Below are 24,097 nucleotides of genomic sequence, written 5' to 3' on the forward strand. Positions count from 1 at the left end.
TTGTAAACGTGTTTTTTTTATTCAAATTAGTGTCACTCTGTGGTCATCTGTGTTAGCAAACACGAGGACATTCCTCATTTCTAGTCAGAAGCATGTTTATCCAAGGGATAAGCATTGCTGACTTACATAAAGTTGCTACTTTTAAACCAAGGCTTCTGACACTATTTATATTAGTCGCCAGATTTAATTCTGGCACCTGGTGATTATTTAATTGTTTAATTTATATTTCCTTTGTATGTATAATTTTATTATTTTACGAGTATTTTCACCCTCGTCTTTGTAAATATATTTTTTTATCTTGTGTGAAGTGCTGAGAAACATTTTTTTTAATCAATCTGTTTACAGTGCAGTAACATTAATATTTAATCCGAGTTGACCAGATTGTTGCTTTTTAAATATCTTCAATAATAACGCTTGAAACATGAAGACTTCTGCACAATTCTGGATAATCACCAGTGATGGAAATGGCACATTCCCATGGCCAGGGTTAGTATCTCCAGAGGACATCCTTTTGTGGATTTAATTTAATTGCTACCAGTGAAACAACACTTACTCTGTTGATCAATGAGCATTAAGTATCAATGTATGCGAGTAGCGTTTAAACATTAAATACCCTGGAATGGTTTCTTGTCACCGAGTCTCATCGGCACAGTGTGGTCTATTAAATCAATGCCTGTTGAAAACCCACTGCCACTTGTTATGGGCAACATCTATTCACAAACGCTGTGGCCTAAAACAAGTTTTGCAGTAAAAATGTAACTTGTGACATTTGGCAGGGACGTTTGCCAAAATCTCTAGATTAAAATTGTCTTTACAGCTGGAGAGACTGTTATGGGCAAAAGGTCATTGTAGAGGCTTGTGGCTAACTATAAAGTTTTTGGGCTAACTCCCAAAAAGTTGTGCTTTTGACGTGTGTAGAAGCAGCCATGCATGTGGCAGGAGGAATCATTTAATTAGCCGAGGCTGTGGCTGCGGATGGATTTCCAGTGGGTCCTGTCAGGGCGTTCCACGAGCACGTCTCAGAACCTGAGTTCAATTTTTGGACTTTGCAACTCTTACACTCACAATACCGTACGACGAGTTGGCCTGTAGCCGCATCTGCGGCACTAAAGGTATGCGCTGCCTGCTGCTGCACACATTGTAGTCTATGCTGGTATCTCCTTAATTCAACAGAGAAGTGTAACCTCTTTATCCCTGCTTCCTTAACTCCTTAGGCCCCACCTCTTCCTTGTTAGTTCCCATCTCTTCCTCTTTTGGCTTCGCACCTTTCCTTTTGAGGACGCGACCATTCTTCTTGAGGCCCTCTCTCTTTTTGGTTGTGGGATTGTGGAAGGGTGGAGGAGGGGGGTCTCAGCCGTGGATAGGCATAGGTGGGGGCCGTAGGGGTGGGTAGGGTTATTGGGGTCCGTAGGGGTGGGTAGGGTCATTGGGGTCCGTAGGGGTGGGTAGGGTCATTGGGGTCCGTAGGGGTGGGTAGGGTCATTGGGGTCCGTAGGGGTGGGTAGGGTCATTGGGGGTAGGGGCAGCTTCCAAGACCAAATCCCCGTTAGAACAGCGATGCAAAGGGTGCATCTTCACTTGTACCTGTTGTCAGCCATTGCATGGCATCCGGGGTGGTTAGCTGAGTGGAGTCCTCTTGCTCCACCTGCACACGCGTGGATGTATTTCATTAGAAGGATCCAAGGGTGGACTCAAAATACATTTCAGAAACAAAAGCAGGCACAACAAGTTCACTTCACAATTGTGCATGCGTAATCAGATTGACCCGAGCAAGATAGTGTGCAGTTTTCTTTGATTGAAATGTCATTACAATTAGCTCACAAGCTTCCTTGATGGTGCCTGTTTACTCAGTGTGGTATGCATGGTGTGAAGCCTACGTCGGTTGTACTGTGGACAAACTGGCCTCGACTACAGGGAATGTGGAATTTACTCAACACGCTCAAGGTCTGCTCTTCGAAATGTGCACCTCAATTCTAAATTGAAGAGAGATACTTTGCTTCCCTTTATATGGCAAATGCTTCATTTGGAATGTGGTTATCGAACGTTCCCATCCCGCCCTTTTCTTAAAGGTTGTCGGTCATGTAGAGACTGATGTAATATTTGTAAACATAATGGGCTGCCTTGTTCTGTGTGGTGAGACGAGTGAGCATTTCTGGACAAAGTTCAGTCAATCGAATTGACAGACCAAGAGGTGCGATGTCCGTGTTGTTTGCAAAACGATACAACTCGCCTTCATAAAGCGTCAAAACCCAAAGGTCATTGCAACGCTCTGCAGTGTTATGGCAAGGCAATATAGTCCTGTAATCACGAGAGGGCTGGGCAAGGAACAGTACACATCTTACAGTGCTCTCCAGACGAATACCCAAGACTCTTCCACCGTCTTCTCAGCGAGCACGTATCAAGGCTAGCGCGTCAAACAAAATGGTACGGTGGCTAACACCACATATTGCACAGCCACCTTTGTATTCCTAGTACTTATGCTGACCACATCACACCAGGTACTCATTTTTGACTGAGTTAACCTCATGGAGGCCCATGCGAAGTTCTGTGATTTATTTCACAAACCAAAATGAATATATTGCTGCGCTAATCCATGACACAGCCACACACAAATACCCTCATTTAGCGCTGTAGATTGCAGAACCAGATGTTGTTGGCAAGCACCTATTTAGGTGGTCAGGTGTCTTAGAGATTAGAGCACTGAGCTGGCACGACTGATACCTGGGTTCGAATCCAGGCAGCTGCTTGTGATTAAAACGGCTTCTCACTTGTAGAGCATCGATGGTCTCAGCCTGGTCACCAATGGAGGTACAACACAAAAACCCATCGCATAGAATGTGGTGCTGCACTGTTATTTCGGTAAATTCCTGCTCTGAGATTTAAACTCAAACGTTTGTCCATCATGTGACGACATTACTCTCAACGGCAGGGCAGGTGAGAAAGGGATCTGAGGAGTAGATCTGTGGCATCCACTTCCGTGGGCTGTTTTTTTTCTTCTTTACAGGAAGCATTGCATTGTTGTGCAAGAGTTCCGAATGGACTCCCGTGTCTCATGACACCGATAGCACGATCAGGACTAAGGGGGGGGGGGGGGGGGTTGAGACGCGCGATACAAAAACAGGTACAGATGGCACGTGTTGGGGTGGTGGTGTGGTCAGAACCCGACATGCTCGGCCACCTTCGTCTCCCCAGTGCCGATATTTACATATCGCACCAGATACTCATCTATGGCTAAGTTGACCCTTGACGAAGACTATAGAAGGGCAGGTTCAGATGCCTTTTTGCTCCTCGTGTGTGTGTGTGGTGATCAGGGATGGAATGTAGGAGGTTTTAAATCGAGCGCAGTGTGCACGGTCCACTAAACCCTGGCTCTTAAATCAATGAGATTAGATTTATTGTTAATTATAGAGAGTGATCCATTAATAGATACCCCTCGAAAACAATAAGGAGAAATGATACCGTTATAGACTGTGTTATACAGCATGGCCTCCTCAGATCTTACAGCCCTCGCACTGATTTTCTTAACGCCCATAATTCTTATTCTAATTCTACCCGATGGCAAGGACTGTCGGTGTACATTATGCGTGCAAGCCACGCGATAATGCCTTTGGAGGTGCCGTGACTGGTATTGTCCAGTCTCCGCCGGCGAGCGGGCGTAGCGGTCGGTCCATCGCGGTATGGTTGTTTGTTAGGTCCGGGTGGCCAGAGTCTCACCGTGGATCCACGTTATTTTTTCACCACGCGTCACAGAATTTGCGATGCGATTTGGAAATCGTTTACCTCTAAGGGAATAGAAGCCGTGCACGCGTGTGATAGTGCAGGAGCGGTGGTGTCGCGATTACGTGCACTGCGCTACGAACCTGGCAACCCAGGTTCGATTCTAGCTCGCGGTCAACACCAGCGACGATTATCTGAACTAGACCTGGGCCTCCCCTAGGTCGACTCGGCCTCAAATGAGTACCTGGTGCGATGTGTAAACATCGCCACTGGGGAGACAAATGCGGCCGGGCGTGGTGCTGGATATCTACCCCCTCGTGTGCCGTGCCAGCCTTCGTAGGTGCTCGCTAACAGCACTTGCCCCAACAGTCTGTTCCAGGCTATACGGGGGATCTTTGTCTTGTGGTAGATGCATGAATCCCCACCTGTCACCACCTTCCTTTTGTGTTTCTCTGTAAGATGCGGATATTCAATTGCATGTTGAAAAGACAGAAAAGGAAATCGCCAGAAATCAGTGGGTTGCCTATAAAAAAGATCACCCTTGTGTGTTCGGAGTAGATGGAGGAGGATAACTTTATCCAGAAAAGCCGAAGAATCGTTACCCTCGCAAATGTATTCGGCATTGTCTGGTGCTTTGCATGCGTGTGTGAAATCAGTGAAGGCTCCAGAAAATGCCCACGCACACAATGGGTCATGAACACCATTTGCTCGACTGCCACCTCCAGGCCACCTCCGAGGCCACTTGGGCTGGGTTACAGATCCCCGTCATCAACCACCCACAACCCACGACGCCACGCAGCCACAGCAGGAACGAAACACGATCCACGCGAAGCATAAACACATTCGAGTCGGCGCGCTGCATCGGGAAAACTCGCTTCCAGCCGCAGCACGCGCGCCAAGGCAGCCGGCGTGCATCCCGGTGTTCCGGTGGGGTCTGCTCCGTGCTCTGCGTTTGAAATCCGCGCTGTTGCTGCACGCCCAGAGGGAGGGGCGTTCATTTTAAAGGTCGGGGGGGGGGGACCCGTGGGGAGCCCCCCCCCCCACCAGCTTGCCCCGGGGGAGCTCGCCACAGGGCGGCTGCGTGCATAAGAACAGGCGGCGGCGGCGCGGGGTGGAAGTCTTTGTGTCTGCCTCTGTGTTCTGACATTGACTCATCAAAGGTCCCCGTGCTTTTTTTTAAATAATTCCATGAGCTGTGGCTACAATGTCGCCTTGCCCATTGTACTGCTGTGGAGCTCCGTCGCCGTGCCTGCTGCCTGCTGCTGTTGTCGCCACTTTATCTTTGCGCTGTCAGTGAAAGGCGTTTTGATGTTTGGCGAGAAATGGCATTTAAATATACATGGCTCTGTACATTCATAAAGGCAGTAGGTTGTATCTTACACACGCGCACTCGGAGTATGTCGCACCGAACACTCCTACAAAAACAAAGATCGCCCGTATAGCCTTCAACAGACTGTTGGGGCAAGTGCTTTTAGCGAATGCTAACGAGATGTGTATTGAACACCACGCCCGGCCGCCCTCGTCTCCCCAGTGGCACACCGCACCAGGTACCCGTCGATGGCCGAGTCTGCCTCGTGGAGGCCCAGGACCGGTACAGGTATTCGTCATCGATGTTGGCCATGAGCGGGAATCCAATTCGGGTCGCTGGGTTTGTAGTGCAGTGCGCTAACTAATGCGCCACCGCTCCCCACACTCGCACACGTGTGTGTTTTGACTCGAGCATTGAGTGTCATTATCTCCACACTCAAACGTGCAATATAGTGGCGACCATTTGTATTGGTCGTCTTAATCCTTTAGTGCTGTCCGTCCCACATCCGTATGGCAGAAACCAATGTCTCGGTAGAATGTCACCGTTGATCTCAACAAAGTGGTGTACAACTACTATTTTCTACCTTCACTTGATGGAGGGTAGGCTGAGGGCTACGCTGTCAGAACCTATTTTCTGTACTGCTTTTTACACACACCACATTGTTCCCTTTGTTGGTGTGCCTCACGCCCTCGGCTCCATCTCCGTGTGGTCCGTTAACCCCACATTGCATTGACGAGATTGCAGGAAGGCGCCGTTGGCGATGGCTCCTTGCTAAATGCGGCCCTGTGTGCAGAGAGGGAGGAGAGGCAGTCTTCCAGAGAGAACGACAGAGACTGGAAGAGAGACAGACGGAGGGACATGGAGGGATATCAACATTGAAACACTCACAGAGACATTGTTATATACAGACTCGGAGACAGACACAAAGAGAGACTTGGAGACATGCAGGTAAATGGACACAGAGGAACACGGAGGTGAGGCAGACAGAGTCAAGGACAGGGGCACATTACAGAGACACAGAAGCTGACGCATGGAGAAACATATGGAGACGTATAACAAACCTTGAGAGAAAATGGTGACACATTGAGAGATAAATACAAAAATAGACTTGAAGCATGATAGACAGAGAGAGAAAGACACGCATACAGCAAGAGTCGTGGAGAGGGACACAGCGAGAGAACCTGGAGGTGACATGCACGATAATAATGGGGGGGAGCCATGTTGCTCGCTCATGCGGTGCACTGCACCATCTCATTACGAGTGGCGAGTCGGCTTTGCTCCACGGCTTCCAGACCGTGGCCTGAGAAGGCATTCGTATTCAGAAGATGTCGAGGGCCCACCGGAAGGAAACTCTCCCCCCGGGCCCCCCACCACCACTGCAGCGCGCCCCGTGGCCACGCCCCGCACACCGCTACGAGCAGCGCACATTGTGATGAGGATTTGTGATGAGGATATGTGATGAGGATTTGTGATGAGGATTTGTGATGAGGATTTGTGATGAGGATTTGTGATGAGGATTCCGGCAGTCGGTGGAGGCTGAGTTTGGCGCAGCGCGCCGCCGCATTCATTGACACAGCCAAAGGGTCTCCACGCTTGAGGACAAATGGAGCGACGCTCATCTCCGTCGGTGACCGCGCGTGGCCCTGGCAGGGCCCTGTCCTCCCCTCCCCGGCGATGACGATATTCTCCCCGCAGGAGCGGTACTCGTTTTGCTGACCCCAGGTGTGGTGGGATTTGCGTTTGCCCCATTGACAGGATTGGAGCCGTGAGATCTGCACGAGCTAGGTGCGGTGACAACGCCGTCACTCAGCTGGGAGATTTTGAATATTAACGCTCGTGTGGAGTGCATCGTACGCGAGCAGACAACGCGTGTACCCAAAGCCGTCCCTATGGTACCGTGAATCTGGGCGACTGCCCCGGCCCCCGAGCTTTGGGGGGTGTCAGATGTAAGACTTCCGGTTTAGTTTTAACACATCGGTGGTCCAAGGGTATAAGTTGACCCGGGCCCCTATGGACGGCTCGGCGCGCACCATCCATACTATCTGGGTTGTGACGGTCCGGTTTGATCTCCTGGTGCGGCAATTGAAACAAACGGTGCTAGTTTATGAAATACCACACCCCCCGCAGTACGAGTGGGTACAGCCACAGTCGGTCGGCAGGTCGCATGTGGTGGGGTAAAGTGTGGGCCCTCCCACCTCGTTTCAAGACATCTGGCCATCATGGAAGAGTCGGTAAAATACCCTCTCGGGGCACTCTGTAGAGCTCCCTCTCGTGGCTGCCCTTCCACAAGCAGTGGCGTAAGCAGAACATTACAAGGCTGCACCTTTACCTGGTGACTCTTCTGATGTGTTCACAACGCCAAGGTAAAGGCGTCTCTACCATCAAACGAGCATGGGGCAGTTCTCACCTCTACGTTTTCTGGCAGCCCTGCATGAGCCGAGGAAATTCCACATTCCCATGAGATCGGTCAATTTTTACCACTGTACAACTAAGTGGCACTCGTTGTATAAACCCCACACAATGAAGGGCCTAGTTGAAGGCCATTGCATAAGAATATCTTTGACCTCAACAGACGCTGACCCATGAGATCATATGCATTCGTATTTATCCGTACTCAAACACCGACGCTATTTGTTTGCAACGCGGTGACTTTGTAAATATCAAAGGAGCAAACGAACGGGCAAGAATAAATAAACGAAAAGGCATCTCGTGCGGTCTCGGCACTCGTGAGCTGGAGTGTAAATTTTGCCTGCGTGAGGCAGCCCTGCACTGTGATATCCATGTTCATCATGGGATATAATCACGTTTACCACGGGCAGTGACATTCACGTTTACCACGGGCTGTGACATCCACGTTTACCACGGGCTGTGACATCCACGTTTACCACGGGCTATGATATCCATGTTTACCACGGGCTATGATATCCATGTTTACCACGGGCAGTGACATCCACGTTTACCACGGGCTGTGACATCCACGTTTACCACGGGCAGTGACATCCACGTTTACCACGGGCTATGATATCCACGTTTACCACGGGCTATGACATCCACGTTTACCACGGGCTATGATATCCACGTTTACCACGGGCTATGACATCCACGTTAACTTCGGGAAGGCAAAATAGCGGTGACCTGGCCACTCCTCTGTGCCCACGGCCACTTCCGGAGCCATCAACGTCTGCATGGCCGTGTGCAGTGCACCTCAATGTGGCCGGTTGAATGGAACCAAATTTTCAATGTAATACGAGTGAATATAATATAAGTATATAGTCATCGTAATCAAAGTACACGGATACATTGCAAGTAATATTGCCTGTGCCAGTCTGACGACGCGAACACGTTCCATGTACCGCCTCCACGGTGGCCCGACTCTGCGTGTCGTTGTTGGTGCCGCTGACACACCTTTGAGAAGTTACGGCAATGCAGCCTCTTGCACGCAACGTAGACGAAGATTCACTGCTAATCACCGTGACTTGAGGCTGTAGTGGCTGGGGGTTGACGGCTGTAATTGCTACAAATTGCCCATTCCCCGCGCTCTATCAGGTCCTCGCCCCTCGCAGAACCGAAAACAGCCAATGCCACCCTGACATGCGAGTGAAAGGGCCCTGCCTGGCTCTAATTACTGCCCTGAAACCTCTAATGCCACTCGCAAAGCGAAATAGATTCCAGGGTGCCACGGTGTTCTGAGCGCCCGTAATGGCCGGGTCTTAACGGCTTGACACTCGGCGTGAGCTGGTGCCGTGCATAAATTCATTTCGGGAATAACTTTTAACTATTTCCAAGGAACAGTTACGCATTGTAAATGCTCTGTCCTGTAGCCAGCGCTGCCATGGTGTGATGGCTAGAACGCTGGAGGTCGCGTATTCTATTTGGTCTGGGTAACTTCCTCTGTCCACCCATGCGTATAATAATGGTACACCGAAGTATAACAATAATAATGATGACGGGTAAACCACAGTGTGTAGTCGATTGGCAAGGTCGCGTGTGAACTCGTGCTCTCGCCTGTTCCAAGATGTCTGACCGGCCTGGAAGAGTAGGCCAATCACCCCCTTAGGCTCAGACTTATCCACTGAGGAGTATCGTGGGTGTCGATTGCCAGTTGTAGTGATGTGGTGCCTATCTTTCAGCGCTTTGTGAGTAGGGTTAGTGGATTAAGCAGAGATCATCTTGCGTGCAAGATACAGTGGGGTTCCAGGAAAGAGGCAGCAGCACAAGAAAGTTGTTTACGGATGTAAAATGTCACACGTGGCTCTTCTCTAGAGCCTATGGGAAATGGCCTTAGCGAGGCTTTCCTAGGTAAATAAAGGACCTTTAATATGGCTTATTCATCGTGAGCATTACGCTACATTGGATATGTAATCGTAGAGCTAAAGTTATTCCTGAGAGGCAAAATAAACACTATGTAATTTCCTTGTAGCACTGATTATATCTTAACGTGTTGTGGGAATTAAATAAGAAAGAAGATGCAGGTGTCATGTATTGCTTGTGAAATCACACACGGCGATGAAAATACTTGGGCTTGATGGAAGTACAAAAGGCGTGTAATAACGTACTCTTCCTGTGTTCTTCGTCGTAGATTGAGCCATCCCGCTCATCATGCGGGGATTCAACTATGCTCTATTTATATCCCATGCACTCAAAGCAGCGTGGGAACTGTGCACAAACGTTTACCCTGAGTGGGGAATCATCGGTGCATCCGGCCAGGTGGCACTGTGACCAACTTGTATCGCAATCAGAAGGGTTCGCGGTTCAGAACCTGGTTACGAGGGTCAGCTCAGTCTGTGTTGTCCTTCTGGGGTCGACAACATTATTATGGCTATTGAAGGGTGGGAAGTCATCAATGTTCGTCCCACGGAGAGACGGGTCCAGACCGTGGAAACGTGGAATTTACACCACCAGCTGAGGGCTGGCAACAGAGATGAGCGCTACCCCCTGTGCTCATTGAAGAACACAAGACACTGAAACTCGTTTTCCACTGGCACATCAGAGCTGAGTCAGTTGGGGGCTCTCGAAGTGCGCGGGTAGTTTTCTGCACCTTCTCTTTCCTGAGCCGAGCCAGAATCAGACCGTGATTTGCTGGCCTCTCAAGACTTCTGAATCTGGTTCGGGGGCCAAGGGCGGGGTTTTATAATGCGCGTGACGTCGGTGACACAGCTCTGGATCTGCAGTGGAAAAACGACCAAGCTGGTGCTTCCTGAGCTGTGCTGGGCTGGCTTGGCACAGGCCTAGTGCGGTGGAAAATAAATAGGTGTACGGACCAGGTCTTTATCATATGTAACGTTCATTGTGTCAGATTTTTGTTTGATTGCTGCTGCTGTTGCTGAAAATGGGCCGATGTCCACCATTCCCAACAACGGTGCATTTTTGACCGTTGTTGTCAAGAATTCATGAGTCTCTTCCCGCCCGTAGGCTCCGGCTTGACCTTTCCCGCGTGTGACCCCCGCATGTGAGGCCCCCACACGTGTGTTTTGTTTTTCTTGTTCTCGATCTCGTAACGTTGAGCTCAACGTGTTCGGGAGGTGCCGGTGTTCGCGCATGCCATCTGCATGCGCATGCGCCGGGTTGCACGGTTGGGCCGGCGCTGGCGCGGAGAAGATGGGAGAGGGGGGGAGGGAGGAAAAGGCAGGGTTGCAAATGGGGTTTTACTGAACTCTCCCGCGTTATCTCGTCCGTGCAGCTTGCCCCGGGATGCATGGATTTCCTAGGGCAGTGGCGTCTAGGGCCTTTAATGGGATGGCGCTGAGAGAAGCGAGGGGGCTGATGTCTGGTTGCGCAGCCATGATTGTGCCACAGCGCGCTCGAACGGAGAATGGCGATCGCAGTTTTTAGTTTTAATGTCGGCCAAGATCGATCCGCCACCGGACAAAGGCCTCCCCAAGCCGCTCGATTTTTTTATAATGGTCAAGCAAGGTGATAGCAGCAATATCTGTTTCTCCATCATATCTGTCTCTATTCAAATATTGTCCAGCAATATTAAACGCTATTGGCAAATGCAAATGTAATGGCTTCATCGTCATTATCTTCATCATATTATTTAATCATCATCATCATCAGTAGCAGCATTATCAGCAGCATCACCATCATCATTAGCATTACCACAGACTATCATAAGCATAATTATCATCATCAATAGCAGCATCATTATCAGTATCATTACAGTAACATTACTGCTAACAGCGGCAGCTTAAATGTGAAACTATATATCCTTGTCTGTTTATATATTGACATACAATAGTCACCTTATATCTGTTGAATGTTTCCGTGATTTAACTTAAGATTTTGTGTTTGTGCAATATTTTTGATCGCTCACGTGGCAATGCGGTTTTAGTGTAAAATGTCTTCGTTGCTGAACTTTAATTGTATTTGCTTCTGTCATGTGAGGTGACCCGGGCGAGTCTCGCGACCGAGACTCGCCCTGGCTCTTTCTTAGGGGCTCACGTGGTCGCCCAATAAACGTGAACAATCATCATGGTTATTACGGTATCTTACTATCGCGCGACATTTTCATCAACTGCAATGGCTTTCCCTTACGTGCAAAACAAACGCATCGTATATATCCCAATAACAGAACAGGATAAAACGCGTAGACCGAGCAAGCTCTGAAATTTAAACGCATCGAGACGTTCATTGAAATGACCCTGTCTCACCGGACGGCGAATATAAGCACTTTGTTGCTCCACACATCGACAAATTATAGCGTCGCGAAAGCACCTGCCAAATATAGTTCAACTCAAGTGAGTTAAACTAGAGAGAAAAAAAATAACAACTGTGAAGTTCCAAGTGATATGGAAGATGTGGCGAGCGGCACTGGGAATGATTGTCCTTTTATTGAATCGCTCATTTAATCATCTAGTTGGTGACTTGTGGAGAGAAATGGGGGGATGGGGCGTGGGGAATTGAAGAAACTTTCTTCGTCCCAGGAGATGGAACCAGGGACCTCTGGATCGCAACTCCAGTGTGTGCGAACAATCGCGCCATGGCAGACACCCAGAAATACGTCTTTCGCGTTTTAAACTAAAGTCCAGCGGACCTTTTTTATCACCTGGTAACCATTTATTTATTTTCCCCGGTAGAAAGTGGAAGGCATCTACAGCAAAAGATCCGGAACACACAGTGGGGAAATTTTCGAGTGGAGCGAGATTCAGTTGGCTTATCTTGACGGCCCGATGCCTTGGCCATCAAGGCTCTCAATTGTGAGCCATTTTGAATGATTTCCAAGGCTGCAATTCTCCTGCAAGAGTTGTTTTTTTTGCAGTAAATTGCCAAAGTGCAATCTGCTGCATGGTGCATCCAAAAGAGTAATGACCCCATGACATAATTTGAATGGCGTAGGCCCTCTGTAGGCTCCAGTCAAGCCCCAAATAAAAGCATTTTAAACGTTCGCCAAATAAGTTACAGAAATGTGAGAGCAATATTTTTTGTTCAATCTGCTGTTAAAACATTTTGAGGTGTCCCATCGCTTGGATTTGTTATGCTAGCCTGCAGCACTTGATTCTGCTCCACGTGGAATTCTGTAGTTGGTCATGGCTTAACGAACCCTCACTCTAACCCTTAACTCTACTCTGCACATATTACACTTGGTATCAAAAATGCAGCTGCACAACTACTTTGCAAAGTGAATCTATATGAACAATTGCATTAGCTTAGGCTATTTGCATACTTTATATGCTTTCGATGAAAGGGAATCCATTGGATTGCGTCTGGATATCAAAGTGAGCTCACCACACTGCAGACATCACTCGTTCATCTTCTGGCAGTCTTGTCCACCCGTCTGGCCAATCCTGGCGACAGCTTTTGTCAATTAGTTCCAATCTTACCGGACTACTTTCCATTTCAACGTTGGTCATGCTTTTGTCTGGTTTTGGGTCAAGATTCTTCGAAGCTTTCCTCTTTTTGAAATACATTTCACTCTGAGTAAGGCTAATTCGAGGAGTGTGCATGCGTGTGTGTGTGTGGTCTTTGTGCTTGAATAGACTGATTTGCGGCACTGTCAGTTGAGTTTGTTGTGAAGAACGTGAAGGGATTGTATCGTAATAACTGTCATAATAATAATAATCTAGGACATTTGATAGTCTTGCCATTCTTACAGCACGAGGCGAACACGAAGGGCGTGATATTTCACAGATGAGTGTAGTCCACCATTCGACAGGGATGTTTCTCTGTGGTTTACCCAATGAAGTAAATTTGTGATATTTGTTTTTATTTTGACTATCGCTGGCACAAATAGCTTCTTTCACGTCCACAGTGAGAAATGATGGGCTGAGCTCATTCCTTTTTTGTGACGTTCTAACCGGCGTTAGTTCACCCACCTCCTCCAAAATGTCTGGTCAACCAGAGTTCAGCCACCTCCTCCAAAATATCTGGTCAACAAGAGTTCAGCCACCTCCTCCAAAATGTCTGGTCAACAAGTAGGCCAAACCCTCCCGAGGTGGCTCTCAAGAGCTCCCTCTTCTGGAAGGCCTTCTGCCAGCAGCGGCGTGAGCGAGGAATTGCAGGGCTGCGCCTTTACCTGCTGTCATCTCCTGGGGCCAGTGTCTGACTGAGTGGTGCGCTGCTCACCGTGGTAGTTGCGACAGGCAACTGCATCGTGTTCCGCCCGACACGGTGCCAATGGCAAGATAGGAATTTATTTAGGTGACAACAATTAGAACCAAAGTAAATAAAAAACTAAAATTTGTCGTGATATTATAAACAGATAAATATGGCAAAATGCATTTCAAATTATATTTTCACTCCCATCTAACCTCATTAGAAGCTTGAGGATAACATACTAAATGTGATTTTGGATTGTAATATATATTCATACATATTTAACACAAGGCAGCTGGGCAGGCATTCTCGTGAAGCCATAATTCACTGCAGTTGGCACGATTTTGTTTCCGTTAACTTTCCCATTTGCACCGCTCATCTGTGGGGACTTTTATTTTGGCAGGAGGATGTCCTAAGTGGCTCGACACACACTGCCTGTACACATCCCAGATGTACGATTCTGCAAGCTCTAAATGGAATGCTTATAGTGCTCTGGCATGCGCCACCGTTTCGCACATGCATGCCAACGCTCATTTGCGATCAAATATGCAGAGCACGTTACCATTATCATGGCATAATTATCATTTAAGGGGCTCATTGTCTCAATGTAGGCTCTCATATGAGATATGCAAAATATCGGTGGGTGTCAGTGACATCCAGGGCATATTAATGAAACATCCTTTTTTAACCAAACAAGATCAAATTCATATTGCAATGAAATTGCAACAGGCAAACCTGGATAGCTGTAGTTACAACGGAACATTTATATTCATGAGCTGTCCTTGTTCTGACAAGTGTTGGGTGGTGCTTGTCTCTCCAGCTGTGAATTTCGTGGTGTAAATTCTACATTCTTGTTGCAGGGCCCAGTCTCTTTGTAAATGAAGCAGTGTTGATGCTCACAACGTGGTACAGACTTTATTGAAACCAGAATTGATTCTTGTGAGCCGAGTGATCCTGACCACAACAGCACTTGGACACATGAAGCAATTTGTGAATGCACAATATAAAACAGCATGTTGATTGTGGGCTGAGTTGATTTTACAATTAAGATTAGAAAGGCTTACCTTGCCATTGTGAGTATAACTACTTAAACCGCTGTACCGCTCTACCTGATAGCTGGTATTTAATGCAGACCAAAAACATGACCTTATGATTGGGTTTATTTTTTTATCGTTCTCATAATTGTTTCAATTGTGAATTCAGAATTACATCATTAAAATAAAACTGTCATTCATATTCTTAGTTCTTTCGGTAAAGTCACGTTGAAGGGAAACAACAAAATAATAAAATATATATAAAACAATAAAATTCTCACGACGTTTCGACCATAACACAAACGGTCGTCTTCAGGTGTGTTGGTTTGCATGGTCGAAACGTCGTGAGAATTTTTATTGTTTTATATATATATTATTATTTTGTTGTTTCCCTTCAACGTGACTTTACCGAAAGAACTAAGTATATGAATTACTGCGGTCACGAAAGCTTTAAATCAAAACTGTCATTCTCAGCTCTCAAAGGAGTGTTTAGTGCCACTACCTTGTGAAATAATGCCCCCTGAAATATTACATCACAAAACTTCCCACGAGAAGCCTTTAGTAGGCCCCCCTATCCACACAACAGGTGCAACTTTAATATAATTTTCAAAATAGTGTTTTTTAACATGGAAGCAATACTAAAAAAAACATTTTGACTTGGAAAATACCAAATTTTCTAGGTGTTCAGGTTTCCTTTCACATGTGAGGTTTCCTTTCACATGTAAGCAATTTTTGGCGCCGGCTCACCACGTGGCTGCCTTCCTGTTGGGATGTGGTTCCTTCTTGCACCTCCAAAGAATAGTAATTTATCGACAATTATGATCTCAGCGGTGCGAACTGCTTGCAATGAAACGGCGACAGTTCCCTGGGCCCCGTTCTGCTGTCTCTTTTTTGTGGAAGGAGCCATCGCCTTGTTTTGCTGTCATCTTGAAGGCATCCACGTGGAAAGGGACTCGGTTTGTAATGCTGTGATCCTGCGGTACCCTTGCAAGATGGACGTGTGACTTTCAGAAAAGTTTAGAATGTTACGCGTCATAACATTTTAAAATGTATCTGTCACAGTCGCAGAGTATGTTTTTGTTCTCTCAAGGAACTTGCGGTCAGAGTTATATTTTCACTATGGATGAGATGCCTATCAGACCTGTACATGTCTTGCCATGGAGGAGCAGGGATAAGCGTTCAAATGGCTATGTGGGTTTGTACTCTGTGCGCAAAAGCAATGATGCTCTCCTTGTTCAGCCTGAGCTGAGTGAACGCCTATTAAGGCTAGCACATCCAGTAAAGAAGTCTTATCACCAGAACAACACATGCCCAACCACCTTTGTCTCTACAGTGCTGATATATAACGCAGCCACACAAGTACGGTCCTTTATCAATCCACTGCTGAGTGAAAGCCTTTCTCACACTCAGGTGCTGACGGCGGTTTGCTTGGCAACGCTTAAACGCAATTGACTAGCAATCTGTGTTTGTAAAATTTCTTAATGAATTATATTGTTTCAAGACACGTATCTTTAAACGCTACAGCTTGTTTGCCATGTTTGCTCGGTTTGTTTGCTGCACAGAGCTTGAATTACAGGACACGCGGGGAGGTGTGCGTATACATTACGGCGTGAGTCTACGTGCTAATTTCTAAACGCGTGCGATATCTGTGGGGAATGCACACGTCTTGTTTCGTTGACCATTTTTGTGCCCACAATACCGGATACACCTCCATATTCCCTACAAAGATTTTATGTTGCTTGTGTGGTAAACTGTAGTTTCTACTCTCCTCCGGGGGCTGAAATAAGATAAATGTAGCAACAAAATCACATTCGTTGATAGGGTTTTTTCCTCCCCACAAAGTCATTGGAGACTGAGCGCAGACATATCAACTTGCTACACGTGCAAGTCTGGTTTATTGGAGCAGGCCTCCTGGGCCACGAAAAAAAAACATTGAAACTAATTGAATAATTGTAACTACGCTTCGGCCGTTATGAGAGTTTCACTTTGGTAAATGGATAATGCATCTCAGCGGGGTCCCCGTCTGCCTACATAAATGATGTGGCACGTGACTATAGTGCTTCTTCTTTTTTGATAGGCACTTCATCAGGGCAACCATTGGTGGAGAGGTGCATCAGACACGCTGGATAAAGATCACACCAGGCTGTGTCTATTTTGGTTTTTGCTTTGGGAAATTGACAGAGCTTTGGGCAACTTCTATCCAATTATTTTTAATTGGTCGCATGCTCTGAGGATTTCCTCGTGCAGCAAGTGTCACAGTCTGTGCTGTTATGAATGTTTAGAAGCGGACTGATGTGTAATCACACATTGTACATTTTTTTGGCTTGTTTCCAAATTATATTCGACTGGCGGTGCATCGTAAGACGAGGCAAACTGAGAACTAGTCACAATGAACGTCATAACGTTGCTTCGTGTGAGAGAACATCATGTAAGTCGTTCCAGCGGGCGCGTTATCCACACCTTTTATGCACCCTGCAAGGAGTGTTGAGTCTACGGCAACTGGAACGGGAATGAACCAAATTACCTCAAAATCCATATGAGTGGGTCAGTCGGTCGGTTTATTTTGGGTAATGCCCATTGATTTGGGAATCTTTTTGTTTTTTCCAATGGCAACCCGGACAAAATGGCTGACACGACGGGAGGCAGCAAGTTAAATGGGAAGGTGGGAGGGCTTCTAGCGGCTGCCTTCAACAAAAGCAGGAAGTTTTATTTTATTTTAATAAAACATGGCTGATATACAACCATAACTACGTACAATGTATATGTCGCGAGCAATCCTAAATAGCACTCGACATGACATTATGTGAAAAGAACAGGATATGTGAATAGAACAGATCTGTGAACATCTGTAGAAAGTGACAGTTACTGGGTGTTGGTGGTATATTGGTGACGATCGAATATGGGGCATTGTGCTGTATCACGGTTTTGTGTTCAGTCGTCGTTGGAGGGGCTGCCTGGAGTCGAACCCAGGCTCTCTGTGGTGCCACTGGTGCGGCTGGTATTGGCCCCTTGAGACGACAAGCTAATTTAGCACCAAATAATCCCTAACGCCTTCATGTAAACATGTCACCTAAATGAAATTATGCATACAGAAATCAATTATAGATGTTCTGAGATGCATCAATTAGGGATATCGCAATTATACAATTTCCATCTAATGTTCTCGTACATAATATATTTGAAGATGTACAGCGCTCTCTTTTTACATCTTCTACTTGAGACTGCTATGCTCTGAAATTCACAGCATGTGTACTCAACCCAGACTCAAAGCCAGATGCTTAATTGCCGGTTTCCGTGTTGATGCCTACCCCTGTAACCGTGTTGATGCCCTACTCCTGTAACCGTTTTGATGCCTACCTCTGTAACCGTGTTGATGCCTACCCCTGTAACCGTGTTGATGCCTACCCCTGTAACCGTGTTGATGCCTACCCCTGTAACCGTGTTGATGCCTACTCCTGTAACCGTGTTGATGCCTACCCCTGTAACCGTGTTGATGCCTACCCCTGTAACCGACAAGAACAATAGAGGCCCCTGCAAACAAACGGTGATTCCCATTGTTTAATTTGTCACCGAATTTGATTTGCTACTGCACGTGACTGGTATATCCAGCTATAGTGAGAAATATGTCGTAGGTACATGATAAGTAGCTACAGCCATAGAGTCCCAGGTATAATCATTCCCTGGTTATACCTATTCAAGATTTAACACTCCCATGCCACTATTCACTTCAATGTGGAATGGAGACAATAATAATGACAAAGCATTTCTCTTTGCGCTGGATTCGGACCTCACTGCATCTCGGGTGAGCAATGATATGTTGCTCATGTCAATTGGGAGCTCTCTAGCAGAGGTGGAAATTCCACATTTCCATAACGGAGGTCAAACTTCCCATAGGACAATCTCCGATATTGATAGTGATTTTTTTCACTTTTTGTAATCTGAACAGATGATAGTCCGTGCCTCCCCCTGACTGACCTCACAACCTTCCACTTTTCAGTCGAACGCTGTAACCACAGCACTGCCTGGCCATATCACAGTTCTTCATGATTATTTATTTGTCATTGCATATATTATTATTATCACATATTATTGTACCGTCCATCTTGGCCTTCTTTTTCCTGTATTTTGTTGTATTGTTGTCAAAGTCATTCACGCTTCACTTGAAATCCACAAAAGGCTGAGCAATTTCATTTTTATTAAAATGCCAGTTGCCGTGATGCATTGCCATTTTGGAAGTCGGGGGCTTTGTGAGGAGGCCCCTGTTCTCAGAGAGCACAGAAAGAGTGCCGTTTTTTTATTTCACGCTTGACTGCACTTAATGAACTTGCCACACATTTAACCCCTATTTTTGCTTTGCCATTGTCCGTCTGGTGTTCCGGCAAAACTTTCTAGAAAGCCAAACCCTCGTAATGAGGAGACAGATTCAACTTCAAAGAAAACTCATATATACACACAAAAAAACAGATGTCTAAGGGCTTCAGAGAATAGCGTGTAAAACGTTCAGCTGACAAAAACTACGTCAGTGCATGCTCGTAATGAGTGAAAAACAACGTCTTCATTTTTGCTAAATCCTTATCTTCGCAATCATTAATCACCTTCAGTATCAAATGTGTTCCTGCCTTCTTCATTGCAAGGCGGCATTCAAATTCCGCGGACGTGCTCGCGCTAAGCAGAGGACAAAACGTCGCTTGAAGTTGCATTAATATTGTCCATTACCTCCTGTAATACTTGAAAGTGCGTCTAGAATGAAAACAGCAGAGGAATTTTAAAATACTTCAATAATGCCCTGTGCTTAGAACCAATGTGATCAATGCAGCCAAGGCTGCAGGTTTTTTTTTTGGATAAAGGAATGAAAATCGTTTAACTGATTACAGCTCTGAAAGGCTTCAGAGTCGTCTATAATGAGCTCGCATTCTTTACATTCATTCAGAATCTCCATCAAATGCCTCCCCCCCCCAAAAAAAATGTGGGTGGTTCAAGACAACCATTAGCTCTACACTTTAAAAATTCATGACCAGATGTGACAAGTTAATACGTGCAAGGCATCATGGGAAATATCCACAACATCCTACGAGAGACAGAGCCGTGCATGGTAGATCTGGGACAATTAGTCAATACAGTGCGTTGATTAGGTCTATTAACCGACTGGAAATTGCAATCGACTGCTATTTTTGCTTTTTATTTAATCGGGCGGTTTTAAAAAGGGCGATTGCCCCAAACAGCTTGGCCCCCGAAGGTGGGAAACCCCCTACAAGCCACGCCCAACGAAACGTTGCTGATGATCCTCTGCATCAATTAAACCTGTGTGCAGTCAGATCAACTGTCCCTTGAACCTCACTCAGAGGCCCTGCCTCTGGGAGCCTCGCAGCCGAGAGATGGAATTCCCCTGCGATCGCAGCGGCAAGCACCGATTAATCTCCTCCTGGGGCATTCTGGGTCACTCGGGCGTAAGCAGATAAAACTGGGGTGAGCCTTGTTTTGTGATGCAATGTGATTGCCGCAACATCTGCCACTTAGTGCAGGACAAGCGGGGTAGAAAAGTGATTTCTCATTCAACGTGGTAGATCGGTCCTGAAAAGTGTGATGTTGAATGGTGGCTTCTCACCAGTGGTGGCATGAGAGAGAAATTGCACGGCTGCACATTTTTAATTTGCTCTATATGACTTTAGGATTTATTGTACGTATCTGAGTTATAATTGTATTCCAGTTGTACGATGGATGTTAAACCAGGATGTAGGAAATGTCCAATTGTAACTCTCATAGTGACCAATGTAACATCGCATTATATCCGGAGATGTCCCCGGAATGTGACATCACAAAAACTACTTCTAAATCACGTCAATATGTCCTCTAAAGAGCGTTTTACTGCATCGCAATAAAACTGATCACTTAGTCCTATGAGCTGGAATCTTATGAATTATGTGGAAAATCGAATTAATTTAAATGTTTTATTTTCCATCAAGTCCCTGGTGGCCAGGTTGAGAACATTCGCTGCATTTGAGAACCCAATTTAACCACGTGTATCTGATATCCTGACTGGAACTCAGGCTCTCGTCAATATTGGCTCAGTTCTTTGCAAGATCCATGAGTCACCAGGCCACCTCCAGTACCAACAGCTGATGGGCGGTGGTGGCTCATTTGTCGGAGGTGGAAGTGAAAAATAGACACTTGGTTGAAACTGCGTATTCACACACATATACGCGTGACTCGCTTGCAGAGAGGGTGGGTGTGGATTAAGTGTAGCTCGGCTGAGTCACGCTTTGCACTGGGCTGCAGAGCTCACTTAGACGGTGTCACAACGGAGCAGCGAGAGCTGTCTGAACTTGGGCTTAAGTCGCAGCGCATTGCAGCAAACGAGCGCGGCTCTCCAGTGGAGGGGAAGGGCAAAAGTCCTAATTTATTTTAATAACCCGAATGAGAGGCACTTGTAGTCTGGCACAGCTAACACTCGCGGTCACGGCAATTTTTAAAGGTGGTATTAACTTTCAAGGTTTGTGTTAATGACTTTATTATAATTTTTGTTGGGCACATGCACAAGTACTTGACTTTTTCCCCAAGCCTCAAATGGTTGTTAATGGGTCTTGTGATACCACCTGCATGCAATCATTAAGGGGTTTTAATAGGCCAACTAGCTTATGCATACACCACGTAACAAAAGTCCTTATAGGTTTAACACAAGAGTGTATTGCTTCAGGCATGCATTCAGTGCTGTGGTAATGCTAATATGTAATCTATCAATTAGGAAGTATGATTGGTGGATGATGCACAGATGGAGCATTGCGATGCATGAGACGCATATTTTAAAGGTCTCGAGGTGGTGTCTACAAGAAGCAGTACAGCAAGTACACGAGGAAAAACTATCTATGCAGAGTTTGAGCGCATGAGTTTTGTTCAGGCACTTTGATTTCCTTCCACCACAATACACACGAATGTATCGTTATGCTCAAACAATGTATTGGCTAATAACTCAACCAGAGGCATTTGAAAATGGGTCATGAGAGTCAATGAAGTTTTCCTGAATATCACAATACAATTGTATTTTATTTAGACGTTATTCATTTATGTTGCAATCATGTGCAGGTTTTGAAAAATTATTATGTCTTGGTCACAGTGCTGAGCAAGCACCACTGAGAAGCATGGCTCAAAACCCCAGGCTCTGGCCACCCATGATTAACCTGAGTTCTCAATTGTAGTTGAGTCAGTGGTCTCAGCCCGGTCACCAGTGACTGCACAGCCAATTATTTGTAAGGAATTATCATTGGGAGAACACACTTTACAATTTGTGCCATGTCACATGTGTACAGTGAGGGAAAAAAGTATTTGATCCCCTGCTGATTTTGTACGTTTGCCCACTAACAAATAAATGATCAGTCTATAATTTTAATGGTAGGTTTATTTGAACAGTGAGAGACAGAATAACAACAAAAAAATCCAGAAAAACGCATGTCAAAAATGTTTTAACTTGATTTGCATTTTAATGAGGGAAATAAGTATTTGACCCTCTCTCAATCAGAAAGATTTCTGGCTCCCAGGTGTCTTTTATACAGGTAACAAGCTGAGATTAGGAGCACACTCTTAAAGGGAGTGCTCCTAATCTCAGCTTGTTACCTGTATAAAATACACCTGTCTACAGAAGCAATAAATCAATCAGATTCCAAACTTTACACCATGGCCAAGACCAAAGAGCTCTCCAAGGATGTCAGGGACAAGACTGTAGACCTACACAAGGCTGGAATGGGCTACAAGACCATTGCCAAGCAGCTTGGTGAGAAGGTGACGACAGTTGGTGCGATTATTTGCAAATGGAAGAAACACAAAAGAACTGTCAATCTCCCTCGGCCTGGGGCTCCATGCAAGATCTCACCTCGTGGAGTTGCAATGATCATGAGAACGGTGAGGAATTAGCCCAGAACTACACGGGAGGATCTTGTCAATGATCTCAAGGCAGCTGGGACCATAGTCACCAAGAAAACAATTGGTAACACACTATGCCGTGAATGACTGAAATCCTGCAGCGCTCGCAAGGTCCCCCTGCTCAAGAAAGCACATATACATGCCCGTCTGAAGTTTGCTAATGAACATCTGAATGATTCAAAGGACAACTGGGTGAAAGTGTTGTGGTCAGATGAGACCAAAATGTAGCTCTTTGGCATCAACTCAACTCGCCGTGTTTGGAGGAGGAGGAATGCTGCCTATGACCCCAAGAACACCATCCCCACCGTCAAACATGGAGGTGGAAACATTATGCTTTGGGGGTGTTTTTTTCTGCTAAGGAGACAGGACAACTTCACCGCATCAAAGGGACGATGGACGGGGCCATGTATTGTCAAATCTTGAGTGAGAACCTCCTTCCCTCAGCCAGGGCATTGAAAATGGGTCGTGGATGGGTATTCCAGCATGACAATGACCCAAAACACACGGCCAAGGCAACAAAGGAGTGGCTCAAGAAGAAGCACATTAAGGTCCTGGAGTGGCCTAGCCAGTTTCCAGACCTTAATCCCATCGAAAATCTGTGGAGGGAGCTGAAGGTTCGAGTTGCCAAACGTCAGCCTCGAAACCTTAATGACTTGGAGAAGATCTGCAAAGAGGAGTGGGACAAAATCCCTCCTAAGATGTGTGCAAACCTGGTGGCCAACTACAAGAAACGTCTGACCTCTGTGATTGCCAACAAGGGTTTTGCCACCAAGTACTAAGTCATGTTTTGCAGAGGGGTCAAATACTTATTTCCCTCATTAAAATGCAAATCAATTTATAAATTTTTGACATGCGTTTTTCTGGATTTTTTTGTTGTTATTCTGTCTCTCACTGTTCAAATAAACCTACCATTAAAATTATAGACTGATCATTTTTTTGTCAGTGGGCAAACGTACAAAATCAGCAGGGGATCAAATACTTTTTTCCCTCACTGTATGTGTGTGTGCTCGCGCGCATTTCAATACGTGATTATCTGAAATACACATCACATGACTGTTCAAATAATCCACGCCTCGAGTTTCCTGGCTAACCGCTGGGTGGGCTCCTCTCCATCACCCCAACAGAGACCGTTGTCGTTTGTGGCCGTGGGCAGTTGGCACCGAAACTAGGTGGGTAACTGGCTGCACGATGTTTGTCGTATAACAAATAAACATTGCCTTGAATAAGTAATTATCATAGCGACGCCGAAGACGCGTAAGGAGTACAGACTGACGCGGCTAATTTAAAATCTCTCAAACGTTTCAATTGGTGTTCCTATTAATGGAATTATTTCGCCAAAATAGTCTTTAAATCGTAGAGGATATAAAAAAGAAGCCCATTACTTTGTGATCCGAGTACAGGAGATGATTGTGAGAAGAGCGTGAACGTGACAGCCGTCTCTTACTTTACACTGCAGAACAATTGGGCCCTCTCTACGAGTGTATGTCCATAATAATAAATAAAATTCGCGGGCACTACAAGGTATTACATCGTCATTAAATATTAACTGTGCTGCAGGCTGCGAAGAAGCGATGTTAGCCGTGGCTGGTGA

At 46.1% G+C, this 24,097-nt stretch overlaps 1 protein-coding gene across 4 annotated transcripts in view; it reads left to right on the forward strand.

Moving 5' to 3' along the window:
* Window positions 1-24,097, forward strand: part of LOC116949422 (protein bassoon-like) — a 174,343-nt gene that overhangs the window by 15,639 nt on the left and 134,607 nt on the right. The window lies entirely within an intron of this gene.

This window comes from Petromyzon marinus, chromosome 36, assembly GCF_048934315.1.
Source record: "Petromyzon marinus isolate PM22_M1 ecotype Great Lakes invasive population chromosome 36, UKy_Petmar_22M1.pri1.0, whole genome shotgun sequence".
NCBI lineage: Eukaryota > Metazoa > Chordata > Hyperoartia > Petromyzontiformes > Petromyzontidae > Petromyzon > Petromyzon marinus.